A 13,467-nucleotide genomic window follows, 5' to 3' on the forward strand; every position below is an offset into this window, starting at 1 on the left:
TTCCTTCAACATATGGCATAATTTTGTGCTTTGCTATTACCTTGGTATATCTGCAACATGAATTATATTGAAGTCATAGCGTACAATTTAGATAAAGAAAATCAAGCCAGTATTGAACTTTTTCCCATCCCATACAATAGCATCTTTGGCAGCTCCTTGGCCATCTATTATAATCCTGACCAATTTCTCACTATGGCAATTTAAAAGCTGTAAAGAAATACATAATAGGTGATGACAGGAGAAACAAACCCACACCAGAAATTATTGAACCTTGTAGGTCTTTGCAAGTGTCTCTATTGACATTTAAGTGTGAATTACTATGCCACGATATCATAAAAGTGTGTTCTATATTTCAGATATATTGATAGTTACATGCAAAGAAAGGCCACCATCAGATAAACGGCTAAAGGGATGGCCAATCTCACATCACCCAACTCTTCCACTGAGCATTCTGACATGTTACTTAAGACAAATTAGATGTTCCTGACTCTCTTTTTGTCTAGTCTCCAACAATAACCCTGATTCAAATCCTATACCAAAGGAATAATTAATATATTAATTCTGATTCTTGCTCTAAAATTGTTTGGCATGGCCCTGGCTGGGTAGCTCAGTTATTTAGTCTTGTCCTAATGTGCCAAGGTTGTGGATTAGATCCCCGGTCAAGGCACACACAAGAAACAACCAATGAGTGCACAAATAAGTGGAACAACAAACCAATGTTTTGCTCTTTTTCTTTTTTTTTTCTTTCTTTTTTAGAGAAGATATTTGGGTTGAGCCTTGGAAGTAGATAGGATTTGAACAAAGGGAGATTTAGTAATTTTTTTTTTTTAATTTTATTTATTCATTTTAGAGAGGAGAGAGAAAGGGAGAGAGAGAGACTGAGAAGGTAGGGAGGAGCTGGAAGCATCAACTCCCATATGTGCCTTGACCAGGCAAACCCAGGGTTTTGAACCGGCGACCTCAGCATTTCCAGGTCGACGCTTTATCCACTGCGCCACCACAGGTCAGGCTTGCTCTTTTTCTTTTACTCTCTATAATCGATTTTTAAAAATTAAGAAAAAAAGCCTGGCAAGGTAGTTCAGTTGGTTGGAGCTTTGTCCCAAAATAAATGTTTCTTTCTCTCCCAAAAAGGAAAAAAATCAATACAATTTTTCTAAAAATAATAAAATTGTGCCTGACCAGGCGGTGGCGCAATGGATAGAGCGTCGGACTGGGATGTGGAGGACCCAGGTTCGAGACCCCAAAGTTGCCAGCTTGAGTGCGAGCTCATTTGGTTTGAGCAAGGCTCACCAGCTTGAGCCCAAGATCACTGGCTCAAGCAAGGGGTCACTTGGTCTGCTGTACACCGCCCCCCTCCAGTCAAGGCACATATGAGAAATCAATCAATGAACAACTAAGGAACCACAATGAAGAACTGATGTTTCTCATCTCTCTCCCTTCCTGTCTGTCTGTCCCTATCTGTCCCTCTCTCTGACTCTGTCTCTCCTACAAGAAAAAAAAAAAAAAAACCAAAACACTAAAAATAAATAAATAAATAATAAAATTGTGGGCCCTAGCTGGCTGGCTCAGAGGATAAGAGCATTGGCCCAGCATGTGGATGTCCTGGGTTCAATCCCAAGTCAGGACACACAAGAGAAGTGACCACCTGCTTCTCTCCCATCCTTCTCCTTCTCTCTCTCTCTTTCCCTCCTAGTCAGTGGCTCAACTCCATAGGTCTGAGCCATTGTCAGGCACTAAATATAGCTTGGTTATTTTGAGTATCAGCCCCAGACAGGGGTTGCCAACAGATCCTGGCCAGAGTGCATGCGGGAGTCTGTTTCACTATCTCCCCTCCTCTCACTTAAAAAAATAGAATAAAATAATAATAATAATAATAATAAAATTGTTTGGTTGGTTATGGGATATTTATTGAGGGCTTTGTAAGAGTCAAGCATTGCAGGGGTACTGAGTCTAACCCAGTCTTCAACTCAAAGGCTAGAAATTCTAACAGTTTGTCCTTGGTTAAATCAGGGGTTAGCCCTGTCTCCAAAGGCTGTTAAAAAAAAAAGCTACTGAAGAGGCAAATATTTAACAATAGCAAGATCAGGACTAGGAATAAGATGTGGGGCCTACTTCAACTACATCACTGAAAGGTCGAACTAGAGCGTTCACTTAACCTTAAGGGTATTAGTTACTAGCCCTACTTATCTCACAGGTCTGCTGTGTGAGAAAAATAACAGTAAAACTAGAAAACACTTTTAAAAGAAGCAATAGAAATTAAATGTCTAATAGCAAATGAAGTTAAAAATAACAAATGCATTGATAAGTGTTCCCTCCTCTTCTATTTTCCTGAAGACTTTGTGTAGACCTGATATTATTTCTTCCTTACCTCTCCTAAAATTCACCAGGAAAGCCCTTTGGGCCTGGACTTTTCCCTATTGGTAGGCTTTCAACTACAAATTCTTTTTTAATAAATACAGGGCTAGTGAAGTTCTGTATTCTGAAGTGAGCTTTGGCAGTTTGTCCTTCAAGGAGGTGATTCATTTCATCTAAGACACTGAATGTACTGGCATAGTTGTTCACAATATTCCCTTATTACTATTTTAATGCCTGTAAAATAAGCAATGATATGCTTTCTCTTTTACTCCTGATACTAGTAATTTGTATCTTCTTTTTTTCTCCCTGATAAGAATTTCTTAGTTTATTAGTTTTTTTTTTTGTTTTTGTTTTTTTTCATTTTTCTGAAGCTGGAAACAGGGAGAGACAGTCAGACTCCCGCATGCGCCCAACCGGGATCCACCCGGCACGACCACCAGGGGGCACGCTCTGCCCACCAGGGGGCGATGCTCTGCCCATCCTGGGCGTCGCCATATTGTGACCAGAGCCACTCTAGCGCCTGGGGCAGAGGCCACAGAGCCATCCCCAGCGCCCGGGCCATCTTTGCTCCAATGGAGCCTCGGCTGCGGGAGGGGAAGAGAGAGACAGAGAGGAAAGCGCGGCCGAGGGGTGGAGAAGCAAATGGGCGCTTCTCCTGTGAGCCCTGGCCGGGAATCGAACCCGGGTCCTCCGCACGCTAGGCCGACGCTCTACCGCTGAGCCAACCGGCCAGGGCAGTTTATTAGTTTTTTTTAGGTGTTTTTTTTTAGTTTATTAGTTTTATCAGAACATCCACTTTCAGTTTCATTGATCTTTCTGTTTTTGTTTTTTCATCAATTACTTATTGCTTCCTTTATTCTGCTTACTTTGGTTTAATTTGCTCTTTTTTCTAGATTCATAAGGTAGAAAAATAGGTCACTTACTTTAGGCCTTTTAGCTTTTATTGAAGCACTTAATACTACTATAAATTTCTCTCTAAGCACTGTCTTAGTTACATCTCACAAATTTTGATATGACATGCTATTATTTTTATTCAGTTCAAAATACTTTCTAATTTTCTTTGTGAGTTCTTCTTTGACCCATGGGTTACACAGAAGTGTGTTGTTTAACATAATTGCAGATGTATATACTTAAGTTTTATTGTTTTTTCTTTCATATATTTCAAAGCTTTATTCTTAGTTATGCAAAATGTAGGATTGTTGTCCTCTTGATGAATTGATCCCTTTATTGTTTAACCTAGTGTTAGATACTTTCCTTACCAACCTCATGTCTGTTATGGAAAAAGAACAAGACATTTTTAAAAATAAACACTAAACAGAATGTAAATTGCTTGATGAAAGAGGGAGTTAAAAATAACTTTAATGAGCCTGACCTGTGGTGGCACAGTGGGCCTGGAGTGCTAAGGTCGCCAATTCAAAACCCCAGGCTTGCCCACTCAAGGCACATATAGAAGCAAGATGCTGGCCTGACCTGTGGTGGCGCAGTAGATAAAGCATCGACCTGGAAATGCTGAGGTCGCCGGTTCGAAACCCTGGGCTTGCCTGGTCAAGGCACATATGGGAGTTGATGCTTCCTGCTCCTCCCCCCCTTCTCTCTCTCTGTCTCTCTCTCTTCTCTCTCTCTCCTTTCTAAAATGAATAAATAAAATTTAAAAAAATTTAAAAAAAAAGATGCTTCCTGTCCCTCCTACCCCCACCTTCCCTCTAAAATCAATAAAATCTTTTTGTATGTGTGACAGAGACAGAGAGAGAGAGAGAGAGAGAAACAGACAGACAGATAGACAGATAGATAAGGACAGACAGGGAGAGAGATGAGAAGCATCAATTCTAATTCTTCATTGTGGCTCCATTGTTCATTGATTACTTTCTCACATGTGCCTTGATGGGGGGGGGCCTACAGCAGAGTGAGTGACCCCTTGTTCAAGCCAGCTACCTTGGGTTCAAGCTAGTGAACTGTGCTCAAACCAGATGAGCCCACGCTCAAGCTGGCAACCTCAGGGTTTCAAACCAGGGTCCTCTGCATCCCAGTCCAACGCTCTATCCACTGTACCAGCGTCTGGTCAGGCAATAAATAAAATCTTTAAAAAATGATAATTTTGCTCTGGCTGGTTGGCTCAGTGGTAGAGCGTCGGCCTGGCGTGCAGGAGTCCCAGGTTCAATTCCCAGCCAGGGCACACAGGAGAAGCACCCATCTGCTCCTCCACCCCTCCCCCTCTCCTTCCTCTCTGTCTCTCTCTTCCCCTCCTGCAGCCAAGGCTCCATTGGAGCAAAGTTGGCCCGGGCGCTGAGGATGGCTCTGTGGCCTCTGCCTCAGGCGCTAGAATGGCTCTGGTTGCAACAGAGCATCGCCCCCTGGTGGGCGTGCAGGGTGGATCCCCGTCAGGCGCATGCGAGAATCTGTCTGACTGCCTCCCCATTTCCAACTTCAGGGGAAAAAAAAAAAAAAAAAAAGATAATTTTAATGAATTTTCTGAACTATCTATAAGTTTTATGTATGTTTGTTTCCCACTACTCATATAAATGAAGTTTGCCTATGTTTTATCAGATCCTTTGGTATAATTTATTATTGTAAAGTACTGAACAAATTGGCAGTATTATACTCCACAATTCCATCTGAGGTGAATCTTACTGACTTATTCCATATGCCTTGATGAAAAACAAGGCACATGAAGTTTAAGTATTTGCCTTAGAAACCAAACCTTTTTTTTTTTTTTTTACAGAGACAGAGAGAGAGTCAGAGAGAGGGATAGATAGGGACAGACAGGAACGGAGAGAGATGAGAAGCATCAATCATTAGTTTTTTGTTGCAACACCTTAGTTGTTCACTGATTGCTTTCTCATATGTGCCTTGACCCGGAGGCTACAGCAGACCAAGTAACCCCTTGCTCAAGCCAGCGACCTTGGATCCAAGCTGGTGAGCCTTGCTCAAACCAGATGAGCACGCGCTCAAGCTGGCAACCTTGGGGTCTTGAACCTGGGTCCTCTGCATCCCAGTCCGATGCTCTATCTTCTGCACCACTACCTGGTCAGTCTAAAAACCAAACTTAAGATAGATTTCCCAACCTGTTGGTTGACCTCTTTAGCATAGGGCATTTTATCATGACATAATTATGCCTGCTGGCTCAGATATAAATTTGCTTTAAGACATGTAGATTATGGCCCTGGCCAGATGGCTCAGTGGTAGAGCATCAGCCCGGTGTGTGGATGTCCTGGGTTTGATTCCTGGTCAGGGCACACAGGAGAAGCACCCATTTTCTTCTCTACCCCTCCTCCAACCCCCCCCCCCTTCCCCTCCTGCAGTCATTGGTGGAGCACAACTGCCTGGGTGCTGAGGAGGGCAGATGTTCTCCACCTCAGGTGCTAAAAATAGCTCAGTGTGAGCATGGCCCCACATGGGGGGTCGCTGGGTAGATCCCAGTCAAGGCTTGTGTGGGAGTCTATCTCCCCTCCTCTCACTTGAAAAAGAAAAAAAAGATGTAGATTACAATCAGAAGAATACTGGAATTCAGTTTGGTTTCTCCTCTCCATGGAAGAAATAGATAATGAGTATGTTATAAAACTTTCTTTTTTAACTTGATCTTGAAATAGTTCTTTCAACAACACCATCTTAATCCCATGCTTTCTATTGTCCTTCCTAGTAACGAAGCATAATGGAACAGGAACTTAGTACATTTGAAGAACACAACTGCATGTGAATATTTCTAAATGGAGGCCCATGACCTAGTTTCAGGTAGAATAATCCGTTAGTGTTTAATTTTGACAAACTGCTCTTACTAGAAAGGACATTCAGACTACAAAGTTCATAGCCATAGGATGAAAGTTAAAAAATGGCCCAGCTAGTCCATTATACTCTCCTTAGAAAAATCATACACAATTAGTAAGTACAGGTTTGTTATCCTACGTTGATAATACCCCAAGGAACTGACAACCAGCCAACAACTGTCTTCTATCAATTCCTAGGCAAAATCACCCAACCAAAATACTGGGTGAGTTCTTGATTTGCACTTAAAGTTACTGACTTCAAAAACAAATTCCAACACCTGACCAGTGGTGGAGCAGTGGACAAAACATTGGCCTGGATGCTAGGTCCCAGGTTCAAAACCCCAAGGTCACCAGCTTGAGTGCAGGCTCACTGGCTTGAGCATGGGATCATCAACATGAGTCTGAGGTCACTGGCTTTGAGCAAGGGGTCACTTGCTCAGCTGGAGTCCCACTCCCAGCTAAGGCATGAATGAGAAGCAATCAATAAACAACTAAAGTGATACAATGACAAGTTGATGCTTCTCATCTCTCTCCCTCTTGTAGAAAACAACAAAAAGGCCCTGGCCAGTTGGCTCAGTGGTAGAGCGTTGGCCTGGCCTGCAGGAGTCCCGGGTTCAATTCCCAGCCAGGGCACACAGGAGAAGCGCCCATCTGCTTCTCTACCCCTCCCCCTCTCCTTCCTCTCTGTCTTTCTCTTCCCCTCCCACAGCCAAGACTCCATTGGAGCAAAGTTGGCCCGGGGCGCTGAGGATGGCTCTGTGGCCTCTGCCTCAGGCACTAGAATGGTTCTGATTGCGGCAGAGCGAAGCCCCAGATGGGCAGAGCATTGCCCCCTGGTGGGCGTGCCGGGTGGATCCCAGTTGGGCGCATGCGGGAGTCTGTCTGACTGCCTCCCTGTTTCAAACTTCAGAAAAAAAAAAAAAAAAAAAAAGATGTGAAAGGAGAATTTCTCCTAGATTATCTGGATGGGCCTTAAATGCAATCACATGTATCCTTATAAGAGAGACAGAAAAAGGAATTGACAGAAATACACTGAGGGAAGGGACTCTCCCCTAGAGCCTCCAGGAGGCTCAACACATTAATTACAAACTTTGAACCTCCAGTACTGTGACAATAAATTCCTGTTGTTTGAAGCCACCAAGATTGTGTTAATTTGTCATAGCAGTCACAAGAAACTAACACACAGCATGATTTAAAAAAAGAAACAAAGAAAGAAAAGAAACCCCTGGCCAGATAGCTCAGTTGGTTAAGGCATCATCCAAGTGCATAGAGGTTGCTGGTTCTATTCCTGATCAGGACACATATCAGAACAGATCAATGTTTGTCTCTTAAAAAAAAAGAAAGAAAGAAACTAACATACAAAGGAAATAAAATGTTTTCCTTTTAAAATTAATTAATTAATTGTTTTTATGAAGTAGGGGGAGCAGGAAGAATTAACTCCCATTTGTAAAGCCTTGATGGGGCACAAACCAGCAACCTCAGCATTCCAGGTCGATGCTTTATCCATTGCGCCACCACACGTCAGGCCAGGGAAAATAAAATTTTAAAAATTGTGAACTGGACACATAAAACCAATTCTGATTTGAAAAGAAGTGTGCTTCAAGTTACCTAAAGACTGCCTAAAACTTCGAATCCCTCATTTTGAATGGTAAATCGAGACAATCACAGGTTGCAATTTACTCAAAAATATTGGCAGATCTGAAAAGACAAACTCAGAAAGGTTTAATACTTACATAGCTGCTAAGAAAAAGAGTGTAGGTTTCCCCCCAAACATGCTAGCTGGTAGAGCTCCTGGACAGACTAAAATAGGCAACAGTTGTCATTGTGGGTGTTCTGCCAACACAAGTGTAAAGTTGTCATCAGAAATGAATATGTGCCTTCAAGTGGCTTACAAAAATCCAACAAATCTGCATTTTGGACTCTGCACAAGCCAACTCTTCTCAGGATGACCTGGACTTCTTCCCATTAGTACAATGATCAGCTAAAGCCATCCTCTACAAGGAGCAAAGGAAAATCAAAGTTTATTTACGTCAGGGAAAAAGATGATAACCCAGAGTCCAAGTTCATGAATAACAACGTGTAAGAAACGATCGTACTAAGTCCATTACAAGCAATAGTTCACACTGTAATTTAATATTTTTTAAAATCAGTATCTATAGTACACAGCTTTAGACTCAATTTCATGTAAGGTGAATGGAAATAAAAATAGAGCAAGTAGCCTGACCTGTGGTGGCGCAGTGGATAAAGCGTCAATGTGGAAATGCTGAGGTCGCCGGTTCAAAACCCTGGGCTTGCCTGGTCAAGGCACATATGGGAGTTGATGCTTACAGCTCCTCCCCCCTTCTCTCTCTCTGTCTCTCCTCTCTCTCTCTGTCTCTCCCTCTCCTCTCTAAAATGAATAAATAAATAAAAAAATTAAAAAAAATAGAGCAAGTAATATTTAACACTGTCTTTTACATTTTTTTATGTAGTAAGTATTACAATAGAATCCTAAAAATACACCTCAGAATGGGCAAACTAAAAAAAAATAAAATAAAGCAAGTAAAAGAATAAAAAAGGAAAGAAATGCTTTACCAGAGGTTGTTAAAGGGGCTATTCTAGTAAGATAAATCACGCTACATGTTTAAATAAAATACCTCAATAAAAGCAAAAAATACTTCTCTTTCTCAGAAAATTTTGTGCCCTGAACACCTTTCTCTATTTTCTGGAGTTACTGGCAGGGCTCTGTAAACAACAGAACTTTCCTAGACATATAAAAAACCCAGTCACCTCAAAAGTATGTTCTTCCTTTTTTCTCAAACATCATTCTGCTCACCTGCTGACTGGTTTTCAGTGAAGATGTGTTATTTTCTCTTTTAGGTTTGGCTAAAATAGTATGCCTCTAAGAACTAAACACAAGAGCTTGAAATTTAATTTTTGTAACATAGGCTCAAAATTTTGTATTAACAAGCAAGCCAGGTTCCCCAAAGACAAAAAAAAAAAGTCTAAATTTAGAAAATTCCAATGTGATACTCTCAGAACTTCAATGAAAAACTACCCACTAAAATTTCCCCACCAGAGTACCCCCAACACCCAGCCCCGGAATCACGCTCACTTTCCCATAACATTTCTAGAGCCAAAGCAGCCTCACCTAGACTTTCTACTGCTGCTGCTTCTGTCCTAGGCCCCTCCTTGTTTCACTTTCCCCAGCTTTTAAGGGAGACAGACAGACAGAAAGACAGGGACAGACAGAAAAGGAGAGAGACGGGAAGCACCAACTCATAGTTGTGGCACCGTAGTTGTTCATTGATTGCTTTCTCATGTGTACTTGGGGGCAGGGGGCCTGCAGCTGAGCAAGTGACTCCTTTGCTCAAGCCAGCAATTTGGTGTGCAAGCCAGTAACCATGGGGCATCATATCTATGATCCCACATTCAAACCAGCGACCCTGCGCTTAAGCTGGTGAGCTCAGGGTTTGGAACCTGGGTCCTCAGCATCCCAGGCTGATTGATGCTCTATCCACTGTGCCACCACCTGGTCAGGCTTTAAATAAAATCTTCCCACTAAAGAAATGTTCATCAGACCTATATTGACTATGACATTGTAAGGTAATTCACAATAAAACAAGCGATTTTTATTTGTATACCACATACTATGGTTTTGGTATTTGTAAACCAAAAACTATGTTCAAATCCTGAAATGTTTCAAATTAAAATATACAGAAAACATCAAATGAGTGGTCACTGAATAATGTGTTTATACACCAAAGTAACTGGGAATGGAGACTGGGGGAATCCACTCAGAGAGTAATCTAAGGTGGCATAATTTGGTTACCTATTCTATAGATCAGCTGTTTTTCTTTTTTCTTTAAACTGTGAGTCTGTATACAGCTGTGAAACCAGCAGAAAATGACCTATGTTCTTAGGAAAATGAAATAGTGTACTGTAGATACAAAATCTATCACAGTGCTTTACACATTTATTTGTACAGTTTGTTTCAATGTGTGTAGAGAGTCAGTATAAAATATATTTCTCATTGAGGATCAAGGTTAAAAAAGGTTCGAGACACTGATCCAAAAGAATCCCAGTAAAGGAAAGACGTTTGACTCAGGTGAAATGCAAGGAGCATTTGAAGCAAGTCTAACTTCCTAGAAAACACACGTCATTATTTTAGGAAGCCAAACATAAGATACAATCAATGGTAAAAAAAAAAACTTAATGAAATTTTCCTTTTATCCAATACAACAATGATCACTCTATATCTGAAGAGGTAATCATTAGGATTTAGTGTTTCATTTACCAATGGTCATTTCCTAAATACTTTACCCATCTTCTCCCTCAAGTTTCCAATTAGTAAAAGATTTTGACAAGATAATTAATTCTAGTTCTGTCATTTTATTTTTTTGTATTTTTCTGAAGTTGGAAACGGGGAGGCAGACAGACTCCTGCATGTGCCCAACCGGGATCCACCTGGCATGCCCACCAGGGGGCGATGCTCTGCCCATCTGGGGCGTTGCTCTGTTGCATCCAGAGCCATTCTAGCGCCTGAAGCAGAGGCCACAGAGCCATCCTCAGCGCCTGGGCAAACTTTGCTCCAAGGGAGCCTTGGCTGCAGGAGGGGAAAAGAGAGACAGAGAGGAAGGAGAGGGGGAGGGGTGGAGAAACAGATGGGTGCTTCTCCTGTGTGCCCTGGCCAGGAATCGAACCCAGGACTCCTGCACGCCAGGCCAACACTCTACCACTGAGCCAACCAGCCAGGGCCTACTTCTGTCATTTTAGATCAATGGTTTTCAATTATTGAAGATTTTGCTCCAACAACACAGCCGACAACATCTGGCAATGGCTGGAGACATTTTGTCACAAATGGGGATGGGAGGAGGTGAGATGCATTTACCCTGCCAAAAATATCAATGGTGCTACCACTGAGAAACTCTGTACACCAAATTGTATTCTTTTTTAACTTAAATAAGGTAGAGATATCCTTAACCTATAACCTTTTAGTTCTTATAAACTAAGCAGCTGTTATTAGTATACCTACAAATAGTTTATAATCAAATATGAAATAGGTTTGTCCTTTGGCAAGTGCCAGAACGTGAAAATCACTCCTCTGTTCACTGTAAGCTAAACCAAAATCATCTTTTAAATCATCAAGATCTCTAATTATAATGGTACTTCATATGTACCAAATGTAATAAAAATTTGTAATGTAGCCAAAATGTAATAAAAATTTATTTAACTAAAGATCTTAGAATAAGAATGGGTATTACCAACAGGAAATGGACTGCATGTACAATAAACACTTTGAAGGAAGTATAATCAAAAGGCAAAAGAAAAATCCAGGTGATGGATGAGCCCTCCTGCTGCAACACCCTAAATATCACCTTCCTTCTTATCCAAATTCAGACAGCCTCAGAAAAACAGCAAAAAGAGGCTCAGAAACTCTTTAATGGTGTAAAGAAAAGATATATATGTTGGGAAGTTCCTCAAAGAGACATAAGAAAAAGGCACCTAGGGCATGGATAATCCTTGTAAAGCACCTAACCTGATGCCTAGCATGTACAAAGTACTCAAAAAGTTGCTTTTTGGCCCTGGCTGGTAGCTCAGTGGATAGAACCTCAGCTGGGTACACGGACAGATGTTGCTCGGTTTGATTCCTGGTCAGGGCACACAGGAGAAGCAACCATCTGCTTCTCTCCTCCTCCCTCTCCCCCTTCCCCTCCCACAGTCAGTGGCTCAATTGGTTCTAGCATCACCCGCCTGCTGAGGACAGCTCGGTAGTTCCTAGCAACAGCGTCAGGCACTAAAAATAGTTCAGTACTCCAGCATCGGCCCCAAACAGGGATTCCAGGTGGATTCCAGTCAGGTTGCAAGTGGAAATCTGTCTCACTATCTCCCCTTCTCTCATTAAGAAAAAAAAAAGCTACTTTTAAATTTTATACTTCTAGGCCCTGGCCGGTTGGCTCAGTGGTAGAGCGTCGGCCTGGCGTGTGGGAGTCCCAGGTTCAATTCCTGGCCATGGCTCAGTGGTAGAGCGTCGGCCTGGCGTGCGGGAGTCCCAGGTTCGATTCCCAGCCAGGGCACACAGGAGAAGCACCCATCTGCTTCTCCACCCCTCCCCCTCTCCTTCCTCTCTGTCTCTCTCTTCCCCTCCCACAGCCAAGGCTCCATTGGAGCAAAGTTGGCCCCGGGCGCTGAGGATGGCTCCATGGCCTCTGCCTCAGGCGCTAGAATGGCTCTGGTTGCAACAGAGCGACGCCCCGGATGGGCAGAGCATTGCCCCCTGGTGGGCATGCCGGGTGAAACCCGGTCAGGCGCATGCGGGAGTCTGTCTGCCTCCCCGTTTCCAACTTCAGAAAAATACAAAAAAAAAAAAAATTATACTTCTAGACCAGAATCACCTTAGTTCCTAAGGGAAAAACAGCTCTCTTTTGAGGTGTAAAAAATGGTGGTGAGAAGGTGATTATGAATGGAAACACAAAAAACAGCTGATTTTTAATTTATTTATTCATTTTAGAAAGGAGAGAGAGAGAGAGAGAGAGAAAGGGGGGAGGAGCAGGAAGCATCAACTCCCATATGTGCCTTGACCAGGGAAGCCCAGGGTTTTGAACCGGCAACCTCAGTGTTCCAGGCGGACGCTTTATCCACTGCGCCACCACAGGTCAGGCAAAAAACAGCTGATTTTTAACTTAATTTTAATCACAAATTACTATCCCTGTAAAGATTTAAACATTAGATATCCAATTTGCCCTGACCCCACTGTATCCCTAGAGATAACACAACTTTAGTTATGTAGCTTTCCAAAACTCTATGGATTTACAAATACTGAGTTATTCGTGGGAATATGCATTATGTGGATTTTCTCGGGGGCCTTTCCACGATTGTACATAGAGCTTTATTCCATTCGTTCTAAAATTTCAAGTCAATCTCTCTGAAGAAGCCAGTTCTCAAAGTCAAAAGACTTCACTTGCTCCCCCCAAAATCAATGGTAGATGATATAATGTACAGATATGGGGGAAATGGCATACTCGAGGTATACAGGAGTAAACATATAGCTTCCCTAAGAGGTTTACGGGATGGAGACCTAAAAGCTCCATTAGAGAAGTCATCGTGGACAAAATATCCACCCGACGCGCCATCACAGGCATTGAATCCCCTTACTCTCCACACCAAATATTAGACCCGTCCTTTGGGGTGCTGACTGGACAATCCGGCCGAGCGACCTCTAAAGGTTGTTCCCTTACTGGCTCCAGATTGGGTCTAACCCTTCAACAGCCCTATTCCTTTAGTTCCCATTGGAGTCAAACCGTTGCCTATCCAAGGAGCCCAACCTACCGCGCGCTTCGTGCTCATTGGCTTAGTGAGACGCTGCTCAGGA

At 42.4% G+C, this 13,467-nt stretch overlaps 1 protein-coding gene across 5 annotated transcripts in view; it reads right to left on the minus strand.

Annotated features, from left to right (window-relative positions):
• CBX5 (chromobox 5) overlaps positions 1-13,467 on the minus strand; it is a 44,441-nt gene that overhangs the window by 30,554 nt on the left and 420 nt on the right. The gene's annotated exons all lie outside the window — the stretch shown is intronic.

Source organism: Saccopteryx leptura, chromosome 2 (assembly GCF_036850995.1).
Source record: "Saccopteryx leptura isolate mSacLep1 chromosome 2, mSacLep1_pri_phased_curated, whole genome shotgun sequence".
Taxonomy (NCBI): Eukaryota; Metazoa; Chordata; class Mammalia; order Chiroptera; family Emballonuridae; genus Saccopteryx; species Saccopteryx leptura.